This window comes from Beta vulgaris, chromosome 6, assembly GCF_026745355.1.
Source record: "Beta vulgaris subsp. vulgaris cultivar EL10 chromosome 6, EL10.2, whole genome shotgun sequence".
Taxonomy (NCBI): Eukaryota; Viridiplantae; Streptophyta; class Magnoliopsida; order Caryophyllales; family Amaranthaceae; genus Beta; species Beta vulgaris.
The window spans coordinates 18,320,817-18,340,092 of NC_079207.1; the positions used below are offsets into that span (position 1 = coordinate 18,320,817).

At 33.1% G+C, this 19,276-nt stretch overlaps 1 long non-coding RNA gene across 4 annotated transcripts; it reads right to left on the reverse strand.

Annotated features, from left to right (window-relative positions):
* Nucleotides 1–1,105: 1,105 nt before the first annotated feature.
* Nucleotides 1,106–14,380, reverse strand: LOC125498171 (uncharacterized). Of its 4 annotated transcripts, none has more exons than XR_007274935.2 (3): nt 13,844–14,324; nt 12,990–13,100; nt 1,106–1,364 (listed from the first exon to the last, which is right to left on the reverse strand). It is a non-coding gene; the product is annotated as an uncharacterized LOC125498171 (long non-coding RNA). The 4 variants fall into 4 exon arrangements; XR_007274937.2 differs by lacking the exon at nt 1,106–1,364 and adding an exon at nt 7,273–7,560 and having other exon boundaries at nt 13,844–14,325; XR_007274936.2 differs by lacking the exon at nt 1,106–1,364 and adding an exon at nt 10,484–11,762 and having other exon boundaries at nt 13,844–14,325.
* Nucleotides 14,381–19,276: the final 4,896 nt, after the last annotated feature.

The following is a 19,276-nucleotide window of genomic DNA, read 5'->3' on the forward strand; positions in this document are numbered from 1 at the left end:
TGTGATCAACAATAAGTCCGTATTTATAATTGAAGATAAGAAGAGGGGTGTAATAACCTACACGTATTATTAGGCAATCTCCCTAGAATATTACAATCACTATCTCAATAAGAAAATAAAGGAAGTTTTTAACCTACACGTATTATTAGAAAATTTTCCCTAAAATATTGCAATCACTATCTTGGATTCTCTCAAATTCAATATTTAAAGGATATATGGTATCATGTTTATGGAGGTAAATTCAATATTTAATTGATATATGGTATTATGATGTATATAGAAATGATATTATAAATTGTCATCTTTTAGTATATATAAGATTGCAAATCATATCATAATAAGATTGATCATTTGACTTTTTTTATTGCATATCTAAGTATAAGTGGTTAGAAATCTTGCTCTCAATTCACTTCCTTCTATGTTTTTTTGTCCGTGGTTTAAGGAAATCAAAGCAAATTAAAAAGGTACAAAATTTTAACAACGTGGTATATTTTAAAAAACCATTGCTAGAATGGGATTGTTTTTAAAGAAACATAATCTTTAGAAAATCATATGTAAGGTATTTCTGATTAGAAGTAGATATGTGTAGTATAACATATATGAATTCAACTACATATATGTGGTATTTAGTATAACCTTTGCAAATGCTTCTATATAGTTATGTCAATTCTAGCGTGCAACCTATGATTTTGTGAAGTCTCGAGCTTTGTGCATATAATCAAGGAGAATAAGATTATCAATGCTTTTTCTTGATATAATTTTCTAGGTAATATTTGAAATCTAAGGTAATCTAATTATACCCTTTTAGTTCAATTTCCATTTATATATTAATCCTTCTTTGCATTGGGATGTAATGTATATATAACTGATTTTCTAAAGAACACATGAATAATTATATTTTGAAGGACACATAATTTTATTGAAAGCATGTTATGTCATTAATGTTTTCCAATTTTAAAAACTATAATTATATTTTAAAAAATTATGTTTAAAATTTTGATTGTTTTTTCATCCATATGAGCCACAAAGGCAGTACAAAGTACATGTTTAAATATATATGATTGACTATAAATATATATTGTGATCATAAATTAGTGCATATCATTAAATCAAATTTGAAAATAATAATACAAATCAGATAACAAATTGACTTTACTCATAAACTTTCATAGTAAAACACCTCTAAACTTGCAAGAAATTAAGAAATTATATTAATCGTCTTCTAAGTCAAAGTACACTCTTATTATTTTCATACATGAAGAATGTGTAAGACAATGAAATTCAATATCCCATCAAACGTCTTATAGTAATGCCAACATCTTTTGTTTCTCCTCCATGCGTCTTATATATATATATATCTTTTTCTGAAAAAGAAAGTATCAAATTAAGATATAATACTTAAAGAGATAAGCACACTCTTCAGCCCAATCCACACATGTCAAGTCAATGACATCAAATAAGGATAAAGTGAATTATAGAATGTCTATCTTAGTAAAAAGAATATAAGCATCTTCTATATGTGAGCAAAGTTTAGTGTGTAAAATGTTCTTGTAGTTGACCTTAACTGCTAAACCCCAAAATATGTTAGTGACAATGAATCATATGCCTAAACAATATAACATATATGAATACAACTACATACACTTCTTATAGATAAATACATACCTCATTAAGTTCATTTCGTAAGTGATACTTTGATGTATGTAATATATGGAATTTGGTTGTCACGCAATGTAATATCCCGAAAATTTTAAACTTGCCTAAATTAGATAATAATAATTAGTGGCTAAAATTTTTCTTTAATAATAAGTTATGTTAGATGATTTCATTAGTTAAAGTAAGAAAACAAATAAACAACAAATTAATTACTAAACAAATTGATGACATGAAAAGGAAAAGAAAAAGAGAAAAGAAAAGGAAGGAAAAATAAAAAGGAAAAAGAAATAAAGATTTAAAGAAAAGAAAATAAAATAAAAGAAAAAATAAAATAAAAATAAAAATGAAGAAGAATATGGAAACAGTAAGTTTCCTTCCTTCTCCCTTGCTCCATCTCGGTTGTTACTCAAACCACCCATATTATTCTTGCTCTAAAATCTGGTTGTTTTCATAAAAAAATAAAAACCCACCCATGAATTCTATCTCTAAAATGGATTATTCTTGCTCAATCAAACTCATATTCATATAAAATTCATTTCTCAACCAAAATCACCCAATAACCCATTTTTGTAATTCGATTTCATCAACTCAATCTGGGCACAATTGGAGCACAACCATGGCTATAAATAGCCATGTTTACTTCCCTCAAACCGCACCACCATCACTAACAAATACACTCAATCCTCCTGAGATTATCGCCGGAAAACGCCTCCAAAACCACCCCATAAACTCCCCTGTTTTCGCACAACTCCTTCCTCTCTCTCTCTCCTCTGTTTCTCGCAACTCTCCCTCACCCCTCTGTTTCTCGCAACTCTCCCTCACCCCTCTGTTTTCTGTTCAGCCACCACAGCACCACCACCCTCCGACGACGACCTCCTGTCGTAACCCACCGCCGTCGCCTACCCAGCCCGCACTTCTCCGTCGCTCAGCTCCTCTCTCTCTTCTGCTTGGTCTGCTGCGCACCGCCCAGCACCACCGCGCGCCATCTCGTCGTGCCGCCACCTCATCTTCTGTCTCGCCACGCCTCGCTGTTCGGTCGCCGGAGCCTCGTCCATCCTCCCCTGCTCTCTTGTCGGGTCTGCTCAGTTGGAGCAGAGGTATAAAACACCTCTTTAACTAATTTTCTTGTTTTAATTAGTTTAGTTTAAGCCCAAATATATATGTATCCATGTGTTATACTGTTGGGCTAAATATGGGCTGACTAATAAATCAGAAAATAAAATTGATTAAGTAAGGTGGCTTAATAATTACTTGGATTAATCTTGATGATTTCTTTAACTAGTAACTAATATATAAAACTCACTATATATATAATCCTTGCAACCTTTTTATTACGATACTAGATTGTGACTAATAAACGAATAAATAACGATATACTATGCGATAATCTTAATATTATATTTCATATAACTCTAATATATCAACTAAAGAGTAATAATTAAGTATAGTTTGCTTGTTAAATTTAGAATAAATTTGCAGACACTTCGGAATATAGTTTAGATTTAAAGAATGGAATAGTTATATTACGAGGTCTATAGTTACAAGTTATTAATTAAGCTGGATTTATAAATCATGGTATTGATGGCTATTGTATCGATTAAATAACGAATATGTTTAAAGGGGTCTTATGACTAATAAATGATTAAGTGATGATGTAGTATGTGATAACCTAATTGTAATATATCAACTAAAGAGTAATAGTAAATAAGTATAATTTACTCGTCAAATTTGTATATGTTAAGGTAGCAGATAATTATATACTAATTAAACTACAAACGAAGTGAGTTCTATTACGAGTTTTTATAATTACAAGTCAGTGAGTATAATTATGAACCATAAGATTAATGACCACTGTTTTAAATTTATAAAATGACGAATAATTGTTTAAAGGACCCTACGATTAATAGAATGAAGTTTTGAATTAAAGGATAACAAAACTATAACGTTTTGAATTCATAAAATATGAAAAGGTTATAATAAGGCGTTCATATTCAGAAGTCGTGAATTATAGCTTAGACGCTAAGTTGTTAAGTGGAAAGGGCGCCTACGACCTTTTATCAACCACCAAGGACGTTAATATAAAACTCCTAAATACTCCTAGAATAGAGACGTGATGGAAATGGATCAGTAAACTCAGAATTTCGAATAAAATATTAATAAGCTTTATTATTCCTGAACTGATATTAGATTAAAAGGAAGAGATATTACAAGCCTTCTCCTACGATCAAGGTTGTCAAGCAGGATCCAGGAACGTCTACTGCTAACACCCGCACTCCCTTCCAACTATTTTTATGGTGATTTATATAATGTTTATGCTATGTTTTATATGGTGTGCGGGATATGAAATGTTTGCTCGTATGATTTGATGATGTTATGAAATGACTTTATTATGATTTCTGAAAATACTCAAAAGAAACAAACATGATAAATGAAAGTGAAAGATGTGAATGGCAGTACTAGCCTGGGCCGTGCACGTGTCATTCTGTTATCTGGCGCAACGCCACCTTCTGATGGGGGACAACGTCCTCGGTGGCACCGCATTATGGCATTATATGCCACCTTCTGATGGGGGATGAATATCCTCGGTGGCTTTGCCTTCTGTTATCGATGTCTGGATTATATGCCACCTTCTGATGGGGGAGATAATATCCTCGGTGGCTTTGCCTTCTGTTATGATCTATGATGTTTATATGTCACCTTCTGATGGGGGATGAATATCCTCGGTGGCTTTGCCTTCTGTTATGATCTATGATGTTATATGTCACCTTCTGATGGGGGATAAATATCCTCGGTGGCTATGCGTTCTCTGTACTTGCCAAGTAACCAAAGAAAGTTTTCTGATAATGAAATGTGATAATGAAGATAATATGAACAGAAATGACTTTTAAATTCCTGATTCGAAGTTTATGTTTACAAAATGATTTTACTATATTCTCTTCTCCCTGTTTGCAAATAAATGAATTGAAATGAATTTACGATGTTAGAGTAGTATGTTACTGAGCCTCGGCTCATACGTTTTGTTTTTCTGTTTTAGGTATGCATATGAAGATGGATGACGTAGCAGTGAGGATTAAATTACGTTAATTCATGCGACTATGACGGTTATGTAATCCAAGTTTATGATCACTAGATTACGTAACATTAGCTATACTTAAGCTATCTATATATATTTCCAGAATTACTACCACTATTATAGAAGTTTAGTGATGTGAAAGAATGTTGCCTTGTACTTTCCTGTGTGGAAAGTACGGCAGTGACGCACCGACTAAGCTAGAAAGGTCTTCCGCTGCTAATCTTTGTAATTAATTAACCTAATAGTGATGCTTAGAAGTCGGGGCGTTACACGCAATGTAACATTCATTGTTCCACTCATGTCTTTTATTTGAATAGTTATGGATAGCCTATATGACCAAAGCAACGAAAAAAGTATAGTCACATTATTACAATGCATTTAGATGAAAAGATTTAGAAGGTTAAATAAATATACAATTTATTTGGTGTAGATTTCTATTGTGACACATATAACACACACTTTCCAATAAAATGTACTCTATTGTTATAGAAGAAACATGAATCATTCCATTTGAATTGATCAACATTGATGTTGTAAAGTCTCTGAATAATTTTACAATAGTTTTTTTTTTTCAATCAATACAAAATAAAAATAAACAACCGTCCTAAACATTAAAAAATCAAATGCAATTTTTTCCAAAGGTTAGCATGAAGATGCCATACCCTTTTGTACTCTAAAAATTCATGTATCATCAATCGTTTTGCATTTGATATAAAAAACAATCTACTTAATGGAAGGGAACTAATGTGTATCCTTCGAACCTTTTGTTGAACAAATTGTTCATTATTGATGAACCTATTAAGTTGACAACATTACAAATACGTATTTTGGGTTAATACATAATTGTGGGTAATTAATTTTTTTTTATAATAAATGTCTCACCATTTTCATAATGTGTATGCACGCTTAATTCTGGGTTGACCACTATTATTGTAGTACTTTGTGATTGTAAAAACAGACTTACAAAATCATCATATATTGTTCAATTAGAAAAATATAACCCACATAGATCATATATGTCTTTAAAATAAAAGTGTGGATTAAAACGTTTACCATTAAATTCATTGGTAATGATCAAACCACTTGCGAAAAGTGTAATGTGTTTTGAGACAATATCCCAACGATTGTTTTGTACAAATCCATGAATGAAATTGCTCAAGAAGCGCAATTTAGTTGCAGTACAACTAATCATATTAAGAAAAGAAATAAATTAGAACCAAAAGGATATATGATATTTTGGTCAACATATAAAAGGTAGAATTTGTACATATAAAGTATATTATAATATAATTTTGTAATTTTACACCAGCTAGATAGATGATGACAAAAATAACTATAAATTTCCCTTTTATCTATAATGATAATATGTTGATTGTTGATGTTTTGAGTAGTATCGAATCCCAAGACACCTAAATATATAACTATTGCTAATACACCTACAAAAAAAATGGGTTGAATATTACAGTTGTGTATGATTTAAAAAAAACTAATATATATATTGTATTGGACCATGTCAATAAATACCTATTTCAGTTTTCGCAGTTGCTTGAAGCATTTGGAGTTTTCCTAGCTTAGTGAATTTGATATTTGCATCCATAGTCAACCATTAAACACATAAGAATAGTAGTAGGCTATGTTCAAGTAAAGACCTGTTCTCCCCAGCTTATTTTTAGTTCAGTTCAGTTCAGCTCAGCTCAGTTTAGTTCAGTTCAATTCAATTCAGCTCCATTATTTTATATCCATTTTATTAAATATTATTATTATATTGGTCTAATTTATCTTACTAATTACTCTTATTATTATTATTATTATTTTTATATCATTATTATTAAGTATTATTATTATTATTATTATTTCTATATATTATCTTATTTATTATAGCTTTACTCATTATTATTACTATTATTATTAGAAGGAACATGGTTTAGGTCAAAAGACAAATAAACCCACGTTATTTAGCTCATAAACCAATCAAATCACGTCAAAACGGTTTATGATGCAATTTTGCGCGGTTCGACCCAATCATTATTTTTATTACAAAATATTATTATATTATTAAATCTAATTATTAAAATAGTAATATTAATTACTTCTTATATATTATTTTTATTATACAATCATCACCAAGTATTAATATATTAATAAAAATAATATAAAATAATAATTATTAATTATTATTATTATCATAAATTATTATTATTATTATTAATTTATGATTATTAATATTATTTATTCATAACTATCATTTAAAAATATCCAAAATATTATTATTATTCTTCATTATTATTACTTATCATTATAATTACTATTCAATATTCATATTATTATTGTTTAAATATTATTTATATATTTATTATATTCAATTTAATTCAAATCAGTTTAATTCAATTTAATTCAATTCAGTTCAGTTCAGTTCAGTTCAGCGGTTTTATGCCTGACGCAGTCGGAATCAATGGAGAAAAGCAAGCGCAATTCTCGAATCAAGAACACACAGATTTACAAGCGATAAATCTATAAAACTCCGGAATCCACCAGAAAAGAGTATAAACTCTGTGATATTATTAAAAGTCCTCCAAACATTGACCTAATAATGTTTAAATACGTTAAACAAAACCCTAAAACGAAATTAAGGAAATAATTAAATTCGGAAATAATTAAAAAGCTGATTTTGAGCCTTAAACGGGTCCGGATGGCCTAAAAAGCCTATACGTTGGGCCGTTCCGCTTCCGAAAAGGTATCACAATAGTCAATCGGACTCCGTCGGCCCATTTTCCGCAAAACAGTTTAGGCTTTTTGTCGCAAATCCTTTTCAAACTTTTCCGCCAATCTGCCTACATCAATGCCGAAGAGAACAGGCCCGAAGAGTATGCAATTAGTTTGGGTTTGGCCATAATAATTTCTCTATCTAGCCAATACAACTTGCAAAGCAAAATTTTCAGTCTAATGGGGCTGATTGCAAGGTGATGAAATGGATGTATATATGGAGGAAAAAAATGATGAATTTGGTGGAGAATAACACTACATAAAATGTGTATTTATACTTTAAGTTTTTTATTTACCATAATAGTGATAATAAAATACAACTTTGGTTCATTATAAAAATCTCTAATGGACCCAACAAACCTTTATGCTTAGCCTTTTACAAAATAAAAAAATACAATATTACCTATATGAAGAAGAAACTTGAGAAAAATATATTGTAGTTAATTTCAATGAATTATAAGTAGGAACGGAAATGAGACGTGTCTTTATGACTTGAAAAATGATATTAGAAACTTTGTTGTGTCGAATCAACTAATTCGAAGGGTCGATCCATTGTATGATATAAGTTTGTGCGTGCGGCTAACTATTTGTCTTAAATATATAAATACTTATAAACTTATATAGGAGTGATCTATTTAATATAAAAAGTTACCCTTTAGACTTGAGTAACTTTTTGTCCTAAATGGATCACTTTTACTTATATACAAGTGACTCATTTAAGGTAAACAACTATTCTTTGTTTACAAAAATGATTCATTTTGACTTAAAAGGGTAACCCATTTTGCGAAAAGTGAATGATACCATAATAAATTTATTATAAACCCGATAGTCAATACTAATTTAAAGTTATGAATCATTATTGGAGGTCGTCAAGTGTCATCGAGATGTAATACGATGATATAGGGGAATGCAATTCAATTATGATTAATTTCATCTAAAAAATAGACGAATTACACGCAATGACCCGGGAATTCGCCCAGAGCAACAACTAGTGTTTCATTTAAAACAGAATGGAGGAAGTATTGCTTTTGAGATGAGTCACATTTTCCCCACTCATTCACAATTGAAGCCACACATGCACAATTGCACATACTTTTTTTTTCTACTTCTATTTTATTCAAACATTGAAATTTGTAGTGGGTTGTTTCATTGATTGACCTTCTGAACAACAACGATAGAAACTTGGAGCATCCAATTGGCAAAAGGTGACAAGAACAATGTCAAACATTATGGCGGGACCCCAACCCTTGTTGCAAGAATGAGTACATCTCAGATTGTAATAACTTTCTATTCGGTGCGACTTAATTAATGTTATGTTCGTTTGTTAACAAAAAAAAACACTGTGGCAGAACCAGTAAAAAGATGATTGGTAAAATAGTGAAAAAGAAGGAATAAGGAAGAGGACTTGTGGAATTTTGCATTTTAAACGCGAAGAGCAATTAGGAGAGAGAAAGAAAATGAGAGAGAGAGAGAGAAAGAAGGGTTGTTCTGACCATGAGAGAGTAAACCAAAAATATTAATTTTTGGTAGATTAATATACATATTGATTTTTTTTTATGGGAAATTCTACATGGTAGCCTCCTACTTTGAGTTTTTCTATTTGGTGACAAGCAAAAAAAAAAAATTATACAAAGTGACATCATACTTTAAACAATTATACATAGTAACCCTAATCCACTTAAAACCTAGTTAACCAGCCAATCAAAAGTGATTTACTAATCTACCCTTAAGTTAATTATCCTAATTCCTAACCCAAAACCCTTTTATCCCTTGTGTTTTTTTTATCATCCTAATTTCTTCAACTTTCTCCGGCTGCTGTGATCCCTCTGTTCTCTCCTTTTTTTCGATGCAAACTCTATAGCATTATTATCAATTCGAGGTTCCAATTGAGGTAAACTCGCTGCCTGCTACTATATCAATATGAAATTCTTTGTTGTCGTAAATTCGCTACTACTTTTTCAACGTTTTGCGCCATGTTTTGAAGTTGTAACTAGTATTTGGCCCCGGGCGTTGCTCCGGGTTGGTACTGTTTTACAAATTTGATATGCATTTTTTCCCATTTCCATTAAAATATATTAAGGAAAACTCAACATTTAAAAGGTATAAATATAATAATGTGAACACTTAAAACATGATTAAAAATTGGTTGAGATGGTAATTGTATCATATATAATTGAAAGAGGTCATGGGTTCAAATCTTGTTGCAAGCTAATTTTACTTTTGTTATTGACATGACCTTATCACTTGTGTACACATTGAACAATTCTAGTGGAGTAATAGATGTGCCACGTGGCGTGTATACATTGCGTGGAGGTACCATGTGGCGTGTATACATTGTCACGCACGCCTTTTAATATATATGTATAGATGTATAGATTTCATGAATGATCTCTTTTGAGAGCTAAAGGATTAAAAGCATTTTGTGTTAGTGATTTTCGTTGATCTTCCTTGAAGTTCAATTGAGTTTTCTGTTATCTTTCGATGCAACATTGGGTTCCCCTGTTGATATTTTTCCGTTTTCGTGCTACATAGCAAAGGTGTACATTGTGTTTTACATTATACTCATCAACATCAATAAATACCACTAATCTTGATATCAGCGGCTTTTTATGCCTAAAATTACAATCTTTATGCTTTTGGTTTTATATTTTGAATTGTCATGAATGCTGGATGATTGTGCATGCTGCTAATAAAAAATACTTTTATAATAATTTCATCTTGGATACTTCCTTCTTCCTTTGTTTACCCATGTAGTGTTCTTTTTCTATTTCTCCCAAGAGCTACAGGAGATGCTCTGTCATGTACAACTAGTTTTTCCTTAATTTACTTTACTGATTCTGAATGAATCAGATTGTATGATTTGATACTTGGACATTTTGATGAGATAAAACCATCATTTTTATGTGTGTATGGAGGAATCTATGAAACTATCATAATATGCCTTAAACATACTTATGGTATCTTCCATGCTATTGTACACTTTGTATATTAAGATATAATAATATGATAGAAGTATGCTACAATACACTTGTAAAAAAAAATAAAACTAATTTCTGGTGCAATTAAAATAAATATGCTATTTGCTAATGTTGCTATTATGTTTTGCAGAATGGATGAAATTATGTTGAAATTCAGTTGTATGGGTAACACTGTTGATTTGATGATTGACGACATTGAAAAAGTGATGTGGATTGACCTAATAAATGACTATGAGGATGAGTTTAGGAACAAAAACTATAAGATGCCTGAATTTCCTACCTTTCACTACTATTATAAGCAAGACGGAGTCAAAATTCATAATGATAATGATTTGATGACAATGTTGCAGAGATTTAGTAAAAGTAAAGTGATATATATATATATATATATATATATATATATATATATATATATATATGTTGATTACCTAGATAAGCTAAGTGATTGTGTTCAAGCTGCTAGGAAATTGAAGTTTGATAAGGGGTTAGGAAAGGGTAAGAATGTCTTTCGGGGCAACAAACACTGATCATAGTAATCCAATTCCTTCCCCTGATCCAATTCCTTCCTCTAATCCCTTGCCTATTGTGAACAATGATGATATGGACAGGATAAACCATGCCACTGATGAAACTTGGGAAGATATCCAAAATTACTTGGATGAACACTGTAACAGCCCGCACTTCCGAGCTGCTAGCTAATCATACTTAACATTCATAAAACTCAATTGACACCTAATGACCTTGAATTAACTATTTACTTGCAGCGGAAACAAAACCTTTTTACACGATCCTGGACCTATGGGTCAGGACCCACAACATAATAATGCCTGTAACACCCCGCACTTCCATAGAACTAATACGATCCTTCGAATTCAACTCTAACATACCTTACGTCAATAATTCTCTCCCACTTCTGTGGATCATACACAAAGACATTCAATCCATATGATCAAAAAAACCTTTAATTCATATGTATATCATAGTTAACTCCTGCATAAATTCCTTAACAAGTTCCTTGATAATTATTTTCAAAATTGGCGCATGAACTCTAAAACTTGGGTGAGTAAAACATTATTTCAGAAATTAAAGTTTGAAATAACTTTCCACAAACCACTCGAATACTCAAATACATATTCTATTTTCTTTCAGAAATCATATTATACTGGGAAAGAGAACACGAATAGAGTTGTCTTCCATTTTGTACTGCTTGCAAGACTTTTAGGTCATGACCCCACATAACGGAGCAATACCCGCTCCAGAGCAATACCAGCTCTAACGCATAATGAGCAAACCTGCTCCACAAATGTTGTTCGTCACTGCTTTAGCAGCTTCTTCCCCTCATAAAACAGAATCATAAATTCATATTTTCGAAAATTCAGATTCATAAATCTCAAATTGTCATAATAGAATCACTTTCGGGTATTAGATACACCCAAATTAAATTGCTTGCATAATATAACTGAGTTTCTATTAACTTGGTATAAATCAGCCTTTTATAAAATTCTTGGCTAAATCCTTTCAAACACGGGCTTTAAAGAAACTATGCTTCAATCCCATAAAAGATTCTCCAAAACAAAACATTGTTTACCAAAAGATCATATCTCCAAATTAGAGTTTCTATTTTATATAAACCTTATATCCAATACACAAATGCTCTTTACGAAGGATAACCTTCCCATTTAATCCTATTTAGCAATCCATCAACTCACAAACATCTCCAACATATATTTTCTATCTTTACAAACCCAATTCCAAGGATTCGGAATTCTCCAAAGATTACCTCTGAATAATGTGATATATCTATTAGTCTGAAGTTCTCTTCGTTCCCAAAACACATTCATAAAGCTTACTTATAACTTTACAGATACATTCTAAATCTAATATTCCAATTGATATATTGCTGGCTTCAATAGTATTGTATAACCAAAGTTTCTTCAAGAGGATATCTAAAGGTGCTTCTAAATACTATAGTTCAATTATAATCTAGACTTCTTCCCCTTGCACACACATAACACGATATTTAGTTTATGAACTTAGAAACTCTTATTCCCCAAAGCCGAAGGATAAAATCCTCAAAATTTATATCGGAAAAACTCCTTCCTTTGAAAACTTATATTATAATCATAATGAGTCGCATCACAAATATCTATCTATAATTTACATACATAATCTAAATTCATAACTGGTCTAATAGATATATCGATTATACTTGATATCTCACTCTAAAATCAAATCCATTTATAACTTACATGTGCTTGAAATAACTCATACGCCTACTTTAGTGAAAACATAAAACATAAAACATAACTTATAGCCAATAGAACTTAACCTGCGATTTAGTTCTACCTTTGTCTTAAAACTCACAAACATGTATTTCAGAAACCATATAGTACACAAATCACATTTTTAATACAACATAAGTTTAACTTATGAAAACATATCAAGATCAACTTATATAGTTTATATGATCAATCGAAATATCAATAATATATTTGGAAAGTGGAAGGACATGTGTGTACCTCCTTTATTCTCCAATAATGCTCAATTCCATATAACTCTTCAAGAGCTCAACATCTCCAATTCTATGATCAATCTCCAAGAGTTCTTAACATTGCTCACCCATATGATATCTGAATTCCACCATAGCCCAATTCGCTTCATAAACAAAAGTCAATAAATTTCCAAACGAACTTCAAGTTCATCCACTAATTCACACTTTATAGCTATCCTTAACCATTTTGACTATTTTCTCAGCATTATATTCACCTTAGTAATCCAATAAACCAACTATAATATAATAGGTAACTAATTCCTCATTCGCATATAACACCCATATATGTAATACTTAGAATAAAACTCTTCTAATTATCCTCCCACTATTACAAATGATCTAAGAATACATATTCTTTTCATAGTGAGAGCCTTTAATAAGCATATTATACAACTTATAATCAGAATTTTATTTCCAAATCCAGAAATAATCACTTATAAACTACACAAAACAGATTCTTTTATTTGGGTTTGGAATAATATGAAAAGCAACCCAACAAGTGTATAACTAAATTCGTTTCTTGAAATCAAAGGTGAAGAAGAAGACATAAAATTCAGTTTATATTCCACAAGTTTAGAAGCTAAGGGATTTTGAATGTTGCAGAATCATGTTATCAAACAAAGATTTAAACTTTAAAACTTGCTATTAAAGACTTTAGTTTGGAAATGCAACCATAACAAAACTGATTTACAAAGTCATTATCAAAGTTTCCCAACTGATTCTTGGATAATCTCATCAACTTAACATACTGCATCATTTCAATTTGGGGTTTTATGAATCAAAGAAATATATTGAAAAGGAACAAATGAAACAAAAGCTCACCACACTAATGTAATGATTCAAGGAGAAAAACCAATTGATTTGTACAACACCACCAGCAACCACGGCGGCACAAACCCAGACAACATCGTCCAGCGCGGCAGCAGACCACGGAACTGTGGCAGCAGCACCAGCACCAGAAAAAAAAAACGAAGCAGAGGAGAGAGAAAATTTGACTTAAAGAACCAACAACAACAACTGCGGCAGCACCGCTAGAACAACAGCAGCGGCGGCGCGACGACGACAATAAGTCCCGCCGTCATTCGTCGGTGGGGGTATCGGCAGGACCCGCGAGAGAAAGAGAGAGAGAATTGGGGTTTTTTTGGGGTTTTGAGTGAAGAAGGAAGCTAAGGGTTTTTATTTGTCAAAGAATGTTTGAGAAGTTGACAACAATTGAAAGTTGTGGCTACTCCTTATTAAGCCACGAAATACAAATGGGTTTTCTTTTTATTTTTATTTTTTTTTTCTTTTTAAACTTAAAATCATTTACTAAATACAACAATGTTTGATAAAATCCACACCATCATAATTGGATTTCCAATAAAAATTCGTAGTAATCTCTGTTTGATATAAAGCTTAGTTAAATTAATAAACACAATTACTTAATTTAAAACAAGCTTAAAAATACGGGCTGTTACAAACACCCTAAACTAAAAAAGGCTTTGAGCAAAAAACCAAAGAAACTTCAACCTTGGAGGAATAATAAAACCAATACAAGACAAACTGTTGGTCAATCAGAACCATGTGTGATATCTCAAATAACATTTTCTCAAATGCGCCACCTATCCTTCTACCTATCATCCCTCCACAGTCAAATAAGTCCAATACTTCAACCATTTTTTTGAAAAAGATACCCAAAACGACAGCTATTAGGAAGGGAATTGTCATCCAACCTACTCCTCACCTCACAGAACCCCATGAAGCGGAAAGTTTAGAAGATTTAGAAAATGATAATGATGATCAGACCTTGGTGATGACTGATGGTGGCAGGAATAAGAAGAAAGGAAAAGGAGACCCTTTAGATGATTATGAGCATGACCCTCTAGAGACAAATGATGAGGAGAATTATGCTGATGATGAACATATAAGAATTGATGGTAGCTATGATCCGTATGAAGATGAATTCTGGCAAAATGATGTGGACAATGACGAGTCATACTTGAAGAGAATTTATGAGAATGGAGAGTATTTTAGAGGAGATGAAGAATGGGGAAACATTGTGTTGAAACCTTGGATGTTGTTTAGTGACAAACAACATTTTAAGGGGGTATTAAGGGACTACTGCATTCAATGTGGGTTTGGGATAGTTGTTGAGAGGTCAACACCTAGGAGATTAAATGTAACTTGTCAGGACTTCAACTGCTATTGGAGGCTGCATAGTAGCATACTCCCTGATGGTAAGACTTGGGCCATCAAGAGTATCAAGAACCGTGAGCACACCTGCAGGGGCTTAGATGATAGGAATCCATTGGTCAATGTGGCTTGGGCAGCTGAGAAGTTAATGGATGACATTAGGGCAAATAATGACATTCCTGGGAGGACTTTGAATGAGCTTCTTTGGCAGAGGTATGAGCACACTCTACAAGATGAGAACTGTGGCTTTGAGGAAAATTAATGGTGGCCATGATGAGTCTTATGCTTGGTTGCCCAAGTACTGTGAGGTGGTTAGGAGCACAAACCCTGGTTCTATAGCCAACTATGCATCGAAAACTAGACAAGGACCACATAAGACTCTAATATTCTCTAGTATATTCATTAGCTTCAAGGGAGCAATTGATGGATTGGCTACAGGGTGTAGGAGCTTGGTTGGAGTGGATGGAGCTCATTTGAAGGGTAACTTCGGGGGAGTCTTGCTATCTGCAGTTGTCATTGATGCCAATAATGAGCTTTTCCCTTTTGCTTGGGCCATAGTCAGTGCTGAAGATGAGGAGAGTTGGAGATTATTTGTTTGGCATTTGAAGAGAGTATTGCAATCTTGCAAAAGGGGTGATGGGGATGAGTGGTGCATTATATTTTGATAGACAAAAGGCATTCACTTTATTTTGCTATTAATTTAGCATTTGATCATAACAGTTGCATTTCTATTTAACTAATATGTTTCCTTTGCTTGTAACAATTGTTCAATGTAGGGAATTGATGCTTCCCTTACTGCTTTATAGCCTACAGCAGGGAGGCGATACTGCTGCAAACATCTTGCTAAGAGTTGGAAGGATGCATTCCCTGGGCCCTCATGTACTCACTTTTTTGGAAGGCTTGTAGTGCAACAAGTCCATTTACCTTCAAGAAAGCCATGGAACAAATACAAAGGACTAATCCCTTAGCTTTGGTGTGGTTGTCTAAAATTGGAGATCAAGCAAGGTGGTCTCGACACCAGTTTGATCCCAATATATGCTCTGAAGAGAACAAGACCAACTTCGTGGAGAGTTTTAATGCTACTCTAGGAGTTGATAGAGCAAGGCCTGTATTGACTTTGTTAGAAGGTAGTGGTATTCAATTGTTTACCTTGATTTATGTATGTCTGTGTGTGTCTTTATTTTACGCATAACAATTTTGTGTTTTTATGTGTAGGTATTAGGAGGGTGTGTATGGTTAGAATGTCTAAAAGAAGACAAGCTTGTGCCAATTGGAACGACAATGAACCTTGCCCTAACATAGTTAGAAGAATCCAAAAGTTAGTGTTAGACTCAAGAATGTGCAAAGCATATGAGAGTGGTCCAGGGGAGTTTGAGATCAGATATGGGAAGTCCAGGTTGCCAGTGAGTTTGAATAAGAGAACTTGCATTTGTGGTTTGTGGCAAATATCAGGCTTGCCTTGTAAGCATGCAATAAGAGCATTATTATAATATGCTCAAGAAGATCCATACATGTACACTAGCACCTGGTACTATGGGGGAGTTTACAAGCAGACTTATGGTCAGACCATTAAGTCAATTCCAGATCAAGATAATTGGCCAGAGATTGACCAGCCAAAGATTTTGCCACCAACATTGAGAAGGGGTGTAGGTAGGCCCCCAAGAAACAGGAGAAGGGAAATTGGTGAGGAAGAAAAGGAAAAAAGGTCCACAACTATTAGATGCACCAACTGTCATGAGTTTGGTCACAACAGGTTGACATGCAAAGGAGGACTTACTGCCAAGGATAAAAAGAGGATTGCTTCTCAGGGAGATGCTTCCACATCTGGTACTAAGAAGAAGAAGGTGGCACAATCTGCAACTCAACCTATCCCTGAACCAGTGCAATCACAAGGAACAAACACTAGGAGCAAGAAGAAACAACAAGCATCATTATCACAACCAGTGAGAAAATCAATAAGACTTAACTTGTAGTTGCTAATATTGAATTAGAATGATGAATGATTTAACTTTTATGTTCTTGGAAATAATGTGGGTCTTTAGTTGTCGATGAATGATGAATTGTTTTGGTATATTTTAGTTGTTCTTCTTAGGGTGTTTCAGGCAAAATATTTTAGTTGTTATATTTAATTAGGGACATGATTTGTTTTGTAATCGCGTTTGTAAGTCTGGAAGGAAGCAGGTATGAGTGAAGAAAAACCACATTAGCTCTATCAAATGGTGACTTAATCTGATGAGTTGAAGTTGCTGCTCTTTTTGTTTGCACCCACATATTGGTTTAGTTCATCAGTTTTAATTTTGAATCTGTGGATGTAGCAAGTTGAAGAATTTTGGTTGGTGGTGGTGATGTGTTGTTAGTCTGTATCTTGTCTACGAGATGATTAGATTATAGTCATGCCTGAAATTTGCCTATGTAGGAGTTGAACCTACATCTTTGCGTGTTGCCACGCAATGGTCTCCCATATCGAGCTAATAGGTATATATAAACAACCCCCCCCCTCCCCCGGCGCCCCTAAGCCACCAACATAGGTAACTAACATAGAGTAATTTAAAGTGAGGTCGATCCCTCGCTTCATGCTGAAGGCATTTTGATGCTAGTTCAATCATTGTAGCAGCATCATCATTTACATACTGTCCTTCCAATGATGTATCCATTAATGCCAATGCGCTCTTTCCCCTTATTATGTCCAATGCCTGAGCAGGAAGCATATTGCTCAGTATATTACAGTAACATTACAAATACAGAAAAATTACCAGAACCAACAAAGTTGTCGAAACTCGATGTTCTTGCAATATCACCTTTAAGATCTCATCGAGCCAAGAATCCCCTGGTCTGAGAAACTCTTCCTTACAGCTCTTATTATTTACTGATATTGGAACAGGTTTTACTGTTTTGTTGTAACTGGTTCCCTGAATTTTCTATGCATGTGGTTACTATAGCATACTTGTCCGTTTCTAGTTCATTCTTGATTTTGTCTTGTATGAACTGTTCAAGTTCTTCTAGTAAAGCATTAGCCCATGATTCAGAATCACGAAATCTGTCGTAATTACTAAGGCCGAGACCAGAGATAGCCAACTGCATAGAGTTTTCTGCTTCTGAAAGCTCGTTGAGCTGCGCTTTAAGCTCAGCTACTCTAGAAGCCATTTGCCCATATTTGATTCTCCATGACTGAAGTTCACCATCACTTAAAGCCAGTATCTCTTTCAACATCTTGTTTTCCTCTTCCACGGTGCACACCCTCTCGACAAGTAAACTTGTTCCCTTATCAAATTTTTCAGCCCAATTCCCCATCCTTGGACTTGACCTTTTCGTATTCGACGGAGAAGATGGACCTTGCAGTCTTTTTCGAACTAAATCACGTAACTGCCGGCATTCGGCTTCTAACCTCTTCTTTTGCTTTGTGTTCTCCTTCTCTATCACCTAGAACTCATACTTCAACAAAATATTCTCTTTCTCAACAGAATCTAATCTACCCATTAACAAGCCAAATTCAGCTTCTAGCTCTGCTTTTCCTTTATCAAAAAAATTGAGGAGAGACAGAGCATATTATTAATTCAGACCACATTTCAAATCCAAACTACATTCCAAATCCAAACAATCATCCATATTGTTAATTCAGACCACATTCCAAATCCAAACAATCATCCATTTTATCAGCCAAAAACTAATTGACAGTCTAAAAAAATAAACACTTACATCTACCTAAATGATTATGATACTAAAAATATAGCTGAAATGAGTGGAAAAAAAATGAAATTCAGAACCTGAAAAGCACGATTTTTGTGGAAGAATCGACCCAATTTCTCTTCACCTTTTCCATTTCCCTTCACCTTCGACTCAATCGTAAAACACAGTTTTTGTGGAAGACGCTGTTATGTGGGAATTGGAAATTCTAGGTTAAATTTGGGGATTCTTATTAAATTGTTCAATTAGATAAATTAAGGACAAATTGAGGATAATAATTCTAATCTCTTCAAACACGATCATGCTGCAAGCCATCAGACGTAATTTTTAGGTAGAGGATGGATTGGTAGGGAGAAGAGTGGAGGAGAGAGAGTTTTCATTTTGAGAATGAAAACGTGA